The following is a 10,418-nucleotide window of genomic DNA, read 5'->3' on the forward strand; positions in this document are numbered from 1 at the left end:
CTACTTTGTTTTTGTCAACACCGTCACCATAATGTTTTTTTTTTTTTTTTGAAAAACATATTTTTGTATTAAAGAGACTATACTTTAATAACTCAACAGCACCAAAGAAACATATTGTAAACATATTCATTTAAAACCAATATAACTGCCTCTGACGGTGGTGACACTAATCTGACGGTGGTGACAGTTGCCTCATTAAAACATACAATTCCAAAATTTACACCACTCAAGTCAATGGCTTCTTGCTTAACAACTTTATTTAACTATTTGGTACAAAAAATAACAATCCTGAGCACTGTTATAAGCATTTTTCAGACTTCAGTCATCACCGTCACACAGAAAACCTGACGGTGGTGACGTCTGACGGTGGTGACAAAAACCTGCTCTTTCACATGATCAGCATGAGTTGTTCACATTAGCCAGCTTGTTTCTCTCCTGTTGCTACCTGCATCAGACCTCTTCTTAAAAAGTATACATTTAATCCATAATCTAATTTAATATTTTTTATACAGAAGTGACGGTGTTGACATGTTATGGTTGTGACAGTAGCAGTGTCCCAAAATATGAAGAGATTTAAGAGAAAATAGCAAACTTCCAGGAGCCTGAGCGGTCTTGAAGCATGCAGTAGAGCTGAAGGTTTGAAAAGGGATCCTCAGGAATGTAATTGACCTTGTAGTTTTTTTTTATTATTATTATTTTAAATAAATATCTGACGGTGGTGACGAATATCTGGGACACATTTTGAGCAACCACAAAATAATAGTAAATATTGTTCAAAGCCCATCGTTTGTAGTTTAATACATATTATGATGTACTCTTTCATGTGGTAAAGATATTATTCAATGAAATTATTACTTTTTGTTGTTTTAATCAAGTTGAAATGATTATCTCCTATCTGAGGACAACTGGTTTTGTAGGGCATGGGCCAACATATAATCATTAAATTAATACAAATTAAAAATAAACCTATGAAAGAACCTTACAAATGTGCAAAGGACCCCCTGATTATGCCCTTGATTCTTTTTATTCATTAAAATGTTGTAAATTTCCAACAGAAATAGCATTTTTCTTAGTGGGACATGATTTATCCAAATTCTCAAGAATCAGTCAGCTGTGACTGTCCTCGTCCCCGCACCAAGAAGATGCTCGGGTCCAGAGGTCGCGCTACACTTTTTCGTTGTCTGTCATTTTGACTGACAGGGTCGTAAAAATCCCGTCATAATCTATTTTTACCAGTCACTTTAATTTTTTAAATGATAAGGACATATTCAATAGCATTTCATTTTCATTCATTTTTAATTAATATTCAGTCCAAAGTTAGCTGAACAGAAAATCCAAACCATATCTTTTTAAAGAAACTTCTGCCACTCAACTGCCGCGACGTTTTGAATGCGGCAAATTTAATCATATAACATATATACATTATTTGAAATATTAACTATCTTGTAACTATCTATTGCCATTCCAAGCCCATCGCCATTTATTCTTATTAACCGCCTTATTAATCCGCCTTGATTTATTTTGCTTGCTATGGTTGTAGAATTGTCAGAATTGTGCAATGACTGAGTGATTTCGCACACCATCGGAAAGCTCCGGTTCTCTGCTCTCAGAAGCCGTCTCATTTTTTTTCGGTCGCACCATGGGTTCAGGACTCTTCTGTGATTGGACGGTTGAAGTGTCAGTAGTCCTAAGGAGTTACCGTAATGGCACTGTATATAGGCGCAAAGCTCCGTTTCTCCGGTTTTAGACGTTTTTTTAAGTTTCTGTGTGTCATAAACGGTCTAGGAGATAAAGATATGTAAAGTAGGCATGCCGAATCCTGTCGGCGCCGACATCATCGGTTTAAGAGACATCTTTGCTGTCTTCCCCGGGCTTCATTAACCTGCGGTCCATCCTGTGGGTTGCAGTGCGTCACTGAAGGTTGACGAGGCTCACTTGGGACGGTACATGGAGCGCCTCACTGTCAACACCCAAGTCCCGCCCCCGCCCTACTTCTGATTGGCTAGGAGGCCTATTGTTAGTGTGGTTGAGAACGAAAGCTGCACTTCTATTGGATCCAGAGATATGTCTGTTAGATAAAGCTGGGAGAACCCAGATTTTTTTTTCGCCGGAGAACTGGCACCGCACCGGACTGCTATCAGCTCTGTCATTGCCACCAAGTGGTCAGGGGTGTGAACTGCAATCTGTCAAAATGACAGATGGCCTTCAGATTTTTCCGTCACCGTTTAAAAAAAACCGTCAATGACGGAAAATATTCGGTTAACGCGACCTCTGCTCGGGTCCCTCTTTGGTTTGACGCGCATGACGTCAAGCTGTGACATCATGCGCGTGCACGCTCACACTCACGTGCACGCGCGCGTGTTTAGATTTATATATATCCTAATTTATCCATTTTATATTTCTTTTCTCAGACCACACACACAGACACACACAAACCCATAATTCCTCTAAATAAATCCATAAACCTGATAATCCTCTCTGGAATATTCTTTGACTGGAATATCATCCATATCTGCCGACCCCAACCAGACATAATTTCCCGAGGTCCCACCTCTAGTATAACACCTGCTCTGTGACTATTACTGCTTCCGCTATCAGTACTCTCATCTTTACTCGAAATGCCACCTACTGTGCAAATAGGGAATTACAATGGAATTACATACACAGGCCCAATCCCAATGTCCACCCTCACACACTCACTCCCTGCGTTCCAAATCGCATACTTATACTTTTTACTTTTAGTATGTACTGCAGCTGCCCTTACAAAGTATGTAGTTTAGTATGTATTGGGACATACTAATTCTTTTTTTCCCTACTAAATAGTATGGTAGTATGGGTATTGGAACGCAGGGACTGACTTTGAGTCGCGCTCCCGCTCAGTCCGTGAGGGCTTAGGGTTGTCCCATTGACAAATCATGAAGTGCGTGAGGGATCTCTCGCGGACTTTTTGAGCCCTTAATGCACCCTTTCCGTAAGTGGGCATCTCTGCAGATTTAGCGTAAGGGAATTACCCATAATTCATTGCATTGTGACGGATGACCTGAATCCCCTGGGGAAACCAGCTGGCGGCCGCGATAAAAGCGAAGTGAAACGAGCGAATTTGTAAACAATCCAATCCACTTTATTTATAAAGCACAATTTTAACAAACACAAGGTTTTCCGAAGTGCTGCACAAGATAACACACCACAGGATAACACAATAGAAGCAGAATAAAAAGGTAAAATACACAATAGGATAACACGATAAAATAAGATAAGATCAAATAAAATAAGATACAATAATAAGAAGAAGAAGAAGAAGAAGAAAAGATAATATAAAATACTAAAATGAAATAAAATAATAATACAATCATAATTTAAATAGAATAAAATATGTAAAACGCACTGCCCGCACAGCATAAAAAGAAAAAAAAAAACATGGAGGGTGCAATCAGCAGTGACGCTGCAAAAAAGAAAAAGTTCTCATGTGAGTATAATATTTTGTATAAGATGGCCTTCAGAAACTAAGGAAATAAGCAGATAGGCAATGCATAGGCTATTTGTTTTTTATCTCTTGGCAAACTCATCAATGCCTTTTGTGGGAGTAGATCATTTTTAATGCTGTTTTCACAACTCCTCAAAAATACCAAGCAAAAAACGTAAAATAAAAAGTCCCAAAGCTGCGATTGTGAGACAATATGACAATATATGACATGATGCATTGCTGTTGACAACCAAACAAAGGGCTGTCCCATTCCCTTTTTACTACTTCAGCCCCTTGCAGCCTCACGCACTCAGTCACTTTCCAGGTGCAGCTACTTAAGTCAGTGAGGGCTCAGGGCTCAGGGCTCAGGGAGGAGATTGAGATTCAGCCACACTCAGTCACTTCGTCAGCTCCAGCTGTCCAGTCTGATTGGGGTCAGGTCAGCAGCTCTGCCATAAATTCCACCTTTTAACAAAGTTTCTAATGTTTAGTTTGTGTTGGGGAATGTGTCAATTTAATGTTTATTGTACAGGACTACATTATATTGAGAGATATTTCTAATTTTTTGTCTTCCCTATTTATATATGTTACTGTGACAACAAGACAAGCTGAGAATTATAGGCAGCAGGAGAAGAAACTTTATGGCACAACAACTGGATTAGATTAGATTAGATTAGATTATACAGGTGGAGCTGGTAAAGTGGCTGGTGACTGTATATGAATTCAAAAATGGCTCAACAGAGACAGGCCAACTCTGACAATAAATGACACACTGTATGTAGCCTCATTCTACAATAGATCCACGTCTTCATGATCCAAGAGATAACTAAAAAAACAAACATAACAAAATAATCATGATGAGAACAATTTGAGGCACATAAAACCTGTTTGGTTCATGTTTGATGGCGGTCATAATGCTGACTCCTACTCAGAAAAAAAGTCAACAATAGCACACTGCTTACCTTCACACGGAGACAGACTGAACAGCAGAAACAGGAATCCGATTAATAGAGCTGGTTTGATCATCGCTGCACAAAGGTTAATAACCAAACGCCTGAGAATACAGGGAACATGATGATAAAGCAGCTTAAAACAGAAGTGATGACCGACATTGTGGCTTTGCAAAAATCACATGATGCTGTGTTTCCTCATTTCCTCATTTGGAATTTCCCCTTGTGGGATTAATAAAGTATACTTACTTACTTACTTACTTACATTCTCTAAATGTGGAAAAACCCACAGAACGAAACACACTCTTTACATGTCAGCAGAATAAAAGTTTCTGCTGTAAAGAATGTGGTGAATTTCCCTAGGAGCATTTAGAGCAGTTAGATTATTGTAATTAAAGATGAACAGCAGCAGCCTCTCTCTCTGTCTCTCAAAATCAAATTGTGTGCTTTAGTGGAAGTGCTTTATTGACATGACACATAGTCAGTTGTATTGCTAAAACCGTCAGTCAGTCACAATGGATTTTACAAAGGGATTTATGACAGAAAACTCGTGTCAGGGGAAAACAACACATTTTAAAAGTTTATTTGTAAAACTGCTGCAGTGAACATTCATGTCTAATGAACAGACAAGAAGATCTGAAGTCAGGAAAATTGTTCAAATGAAGGGGAGAGGACAAGTTCAGCCACCAAGAAGAAGTTCAGGATCACCAAATTCAAACTGGGTAGTTTTCCCATATATGCACTGATCACTAAATCTTTTTGGCCAATTCTATTGGTAAGCATCTTGGTTGCGCTGCACTAGTTTGCTTCTGTCAATGCCAACCCTGACACCACATTTACCGCCTCAGTATGATTTGAGATAATTGAATTGATCTGCCTTGCTGGACTGTGGTTCTATTTCAAACAGACTCCAAAAGGTCGGCCATGAACTGATATCTCCACTGAATTTATCAATATTTAAGGATCTTAACTCCATATGTGCTAACAACACGTAAATCTTCCTAAAACTTTGTATTTATCCTCTCAAACAGGTTTAATTGAATATTACTAGTTGCATGAGTGACTGCTGGGTCAGCATTCTCATCAACATTTACTGTTTACCACAGATTCTGTTCCTCTTCAAGATTCCTCCAGGCCAGCTTCCGTCAGGTTGTGTACCTTGTAACAAGAGCGCCACTGGAGTCACTTTTGCCACGACTTGCTCTTGTGCTCAGTTTAGTGATAACTGTATGAACTTCTCCTCTTTTCTTCAACCTCTCTCCAACCGATTCTACCATCGTTTTTCTTTATTTATGAAATTCACGGCTGCAATTCTTCTTTCTTTTCTCCATCCCACGCTCTGGCAGTGTAACAGGAACCAGTGTTACAGCAGGACACACACACACACACACACACACACACACACACACACACACACAGTTTTTTAGCTCTCTGTATATGGTTTAATGCTAGATTCTGTATACACTGATGCACTGCATTCTTGCATAAGGCAGCAAGAGCATTCATATATTTGGTAAATGTGCTGATTTCTTCTCCTGCATGTTTGTCATTATTGTGATTACATGCAACATCACGCACACTGTAATCACTAGCTGTTTGTTTTTATGTCCTCTGTCTAAATGCAACACAATCTGTAGTCTGCCACCCAGTGTGCAAATGGGAATTACAACAACAGTCAGTCAGCCAGGGGCTGAGCACTGTAACTTAACTGACTGACTGACTGACTGTTGTTGTAATTCTCCTTTTGCACACTGGGTGGCAGACTACACATTGTGCTGCATTTAGACAGAGAACATAAAAACAGCACCAATGAAAGTTTAACATTCAGTATTCAGTTCACTTTTTTTTTCATTAAAAAAGTAAATGACAGATGACAGGTCGCAGTTGAAAACCTCAGCGTCTATTATTCTGCGCACTGATTTGATAATGAAGGGAAGTATAATCTGGATTTTGGTGATAGTTTTGTCGCTTATTCCCTCGCTCGCAGGTAAGACAAGATTTATTAGCCTATTTCTTGATATCGTTAAGTGATGGCAGCCTTAAGTTGATTCGAAATACCCTGTTTGTTAACGTATCTGGTTTACTTTTTAAAGATATTGGTAGAACTCTCCACAGGATTTTTACACTTTGAAAAACTGTCAGCCATTTAAACCTTAAAAGATCAGAAGGATTAGTTTGGAGATTTTCTTTCCAGTTATTCTCATCTGACACTGTCCTAATAACCCCAAGATGATTTTTTTTCTTCTTTTTAAGCTCCGTTTGATTTGATTTCACCCCAGAGACCCAGTTTGGATTTTTCCAAGATGGCACTGTAGCATTACGGCTAGTATGACTACATGTGGGATTTCAGTGTGGCTGTTTAGTACTGGAAATGAGCAAAAATGAAGCCAAAACGTTGAGTGGAGGAACAGCTCAGGAGGTGGAAGTCCATGCAAAAAAAAAAAAAAAAGTTTCATTTGCCGAAACAACAAACAAACCAAAAGTCACTGAAAAGCTAACAAGGAGCAAACAAACTGAAAATAAGTCCCTGATATCAAGGATTGATCTAAACCAGTGTTCCCCAACCCAGTCCTCAAGGACCACCTGTCCTGCAGGCTTTGGTTTCAACTCGGCTCTTGTACACCTGACCCAATTAAGGCCCGCGCATCTTCCTGCACACCCTGTTCAGATAGATCTGCTTCAGCCAATCAGCATGAAGCCCTTAAATGGATCAGGTGTGAAAGAGCAGAGCTGAAACAAAAACCTGAAAACCTGGGAGTTTCTCACATTTGCCCCTCCCCTGGAAGCTTGCCATCAGGATGGTGAGACAGGGAGTCTGCCACAACATTGGCACTCCCAGGTCGATACCGAACACTGAACCTGTAAGGCTGCATCTCTAGCAGCCATCTGGAGATGCGGTTGTTTGAGTCTCTCATTTTATTGAGCCGCTGCAGGGCCCAGTGGTCAGTTTCTAGTTTGAAGTCTCTGCCCAGCAGATAGTATTTGAAGGTCTCCAAGGTCCCCTTTATAGCCAGACTCACCAGTTCAATGGCTGAATGCCTGGCCTCTCATGGCCATAGTTCCCGGCTGACATAAACCACTGGCTTTCGGTCATTTCCTTCACCCTGAAGCAGGACAGCCCCCAGAACCACACCAGAGGCGTCTGATTGGGCAACAAAAGGTTGGCTGAAGTCAGGGCTCTGTAATACTGGGTCAGTGCAGAGTGCCCCCTTCAGGTCAAGGAATACTTGTTCATACTTTCCTTCGATAGCAGTTGATTAGGGCTGGATTTCCATGTCAGGTCTGTTAAAGGGGCTGCCTGGGTGAGGAAGTGGGGAACAAATCGCCGGTACCACCCAGCTAAGCCAAAGAGGGACCCGAGCATCTTCTTGGTGCGGGGACGAGGACAGTCCTTCACTGCCTGCACCTTGTCATGTTCGGGCCGGATCACTCCACCACTGCTCTTCTTTGTAGGCCTCTCTCCTGGATCTGCATCTGCCTCCTTTGTCCTGTCCCCTGGGATCATCATTGTCTCCTCCCATGGCCTGGTCCTCTATGCCCTCCTGGTCACATGGAAGAGTCCCTGGGTCATACTGTAAGGCTTTTCCAGGGTCTCTCTGCATGGCCCTCTGTATGCTCCTGGTGCTATAGCAGCCTGGTTTCTTTTTGTTCTCCAGTGTCAGTGACGAAGACACATCCCACCACTACCACCAGCTATAGTACTACAGCTAGTAAGACTATGTGTGGGATTTCAGTGTGGCTGTCTCGTACTGGAAATGAGCAAAAATGACTCTGCAGTCTGCAACAATACAGCCTCACCGCAAGCTGGCACCAAAAGAACAAAAACCTTCCTCAATTCCAGTCTGGCTTTTTCTACCTCTCCTGGCCCCCTCCCTAATTGGACTATCCCATTGAACAGGGGACAAGTAGCCAAGAGAGGGAAACACAATAAAGTTCACATTTCAATAGCATCATTGCACTACTGGGGAAGAATAAGGAAAAAAAACATGAATGCACATCAATGTTCACAAACACTGCATTTACAAAGATACAAACCTATAGTTAAGGACAAATCTCTTCTGATGGACTAAATGAACACAAATCTAACAAATCAGTGGCTCCACCTAGTGCCCAATTTGGCACAGATGGCCTAACTCAGCTGATAACAGGGACTGAGCTAAACAATGTAGGGAGTCTGGGCATATGAAAAGGTAACAGAGGGAACCTTTCCACAAATAGATTCAAAGGCAAAACTGTATTTTGTATTGGATTATTAAATTATAGCAGAGTTAAACTGTTCCTCATTTTGCTGGGGATCCTCTGCTGTGAAACAAAAAGACACCAAACCCAAAGAGCAGCTGCCCTCTGGTGGCAGACTGAGACAGCGCAGAGACCATCAGTATGACCTCAGGATCGACTCCCAGGGGAGCCGCAGTTTCTGAGATTTAGGATCAGTTCATGAAACTGTGATTCCTGTAAACATTTCTCCAAAGTGCTGGAGGCACTCTTTGCAAGGTGACAGCATTAGTTTTCTCCAAATCCAGCAGGAGAACTGAATTATCAAATGCAAAAATAACAACAACCTAAACAAAGCATGTCTAAATGACTGTTGGCCTCCACGCACAAAGACTTTGAAATGTATTTTAAATGTAAATCAGCAGTGTATCTTCGGAGTCCTGTGACTGCAAACAAGTAGACAGTGACAGGCAAGCTGTGACTTGACTCGAGTTTTATCTCCATCACAAAGTTATTTCCGCATTTAGAGAAGAAACAGCAGCAGCCTCTCTCTCGCTCAAAATCAAATTCAAAAGTGCTTTTTTGACATGAAATAGGCTATTGTATTGCTGAAACATACATCACTTATAGAGCAAGAAGTCAGTCTCAGAAATCAGTATATTTAAGGTTCACACACCTTCATGCACACCCTGTTCAAGGAGATCTGTTCCTACCAATCAGCATGAAGGCCTTAGTTAGGTCAGGTGTGAAAGAGTAGAGCTGAAACAAAACCCTGCAGGACAGGGCAAGGGGGCCCTTGAGGACGGGGTTGGTGACCACTGGTGATTTAAAGAGCTTTACTGGCACGACAAGACAGGGTTTATATTGCAAATATTGTTATCGTGCTTTTTTCCCCCTTCATTGTTTTATTTTGAAAGCTGAAATAGAAGTACTCTGGCAAAAACCTATACGTAAAACGTTGCTCATACATATACTGTTTATAGTTTACATACTGTTTATATTCACACATACTGTTTATATATACTGTTTATACCTATATAATATATATCTTATATTTTATATTTACACTTATATTTACACTTCTTTTTCTGGTCTTTTTCGGGGTTTTTTTGGCTTATACTGGGACCTGAGTGCTAATTTCGTACCACTAGCATGTAAGTGTGAACTGGTATGACAATAAAGTTCCTTGAATCCTTGAATCCTTGAATGTTTGATGTACTCAAGGTAAATATTAGGAACTACTTCTTTAAAACAATAACTTTATGATGTCTTCTCCATGTAGTGCTGCAACAAACTTCAAATAGGATTATTTCAACTGGAAATGTGTTCATGACGGTCCAGTGTCGATGCTGAAAGAGAGCCTAGGAAACCTGAACTGCAACAATGTAGGAGGCAGTGGCGCAAAAAGTGGGGATGCACTATATGCGGCGCATAGGGGCGCCACGCTAGAGGGGGCACTAAAGAGTCACAGAATAGTCCCCGGTGCATCACATGGTTGTAATTAATGGCCCCCTCCCTAATTGGACTATCCCACTGGACAAGGGACAAGCAGCCAAGAGAGGGAAACACAATACAGTTCACATTTCAATAGCATCATTACACTACTGGGGGAAAAAGCAGGGGGAAAAAAACACAAATGCACATCAATGTTCACAAACACTGCATTTACAAAAAAAAAAAAAAAAAAAAAAAAAACTAATTAAGACAAATCATTTCTCATCTCTTCTGATGGACTAAATGAACACAAATCTAATAAATCAGTGGCTCCACCTAGTGCCCAATTTGGCACA

Source organism: Myripristis murdjan, chromosome 18 (genome assembly GCF_902150065.1).
Source record: "Myripristis murdjan chromosome 18, fMyrMur1.1, whole genome shotgun sequence".
NCBI classification, from domain to species: domain Eukaryota; kingdom Metazoa; phylum Chordata; class Actinopteri; order Holocentriformes; family Holocentridae; genus Myripristis; species Myripristis murdjan.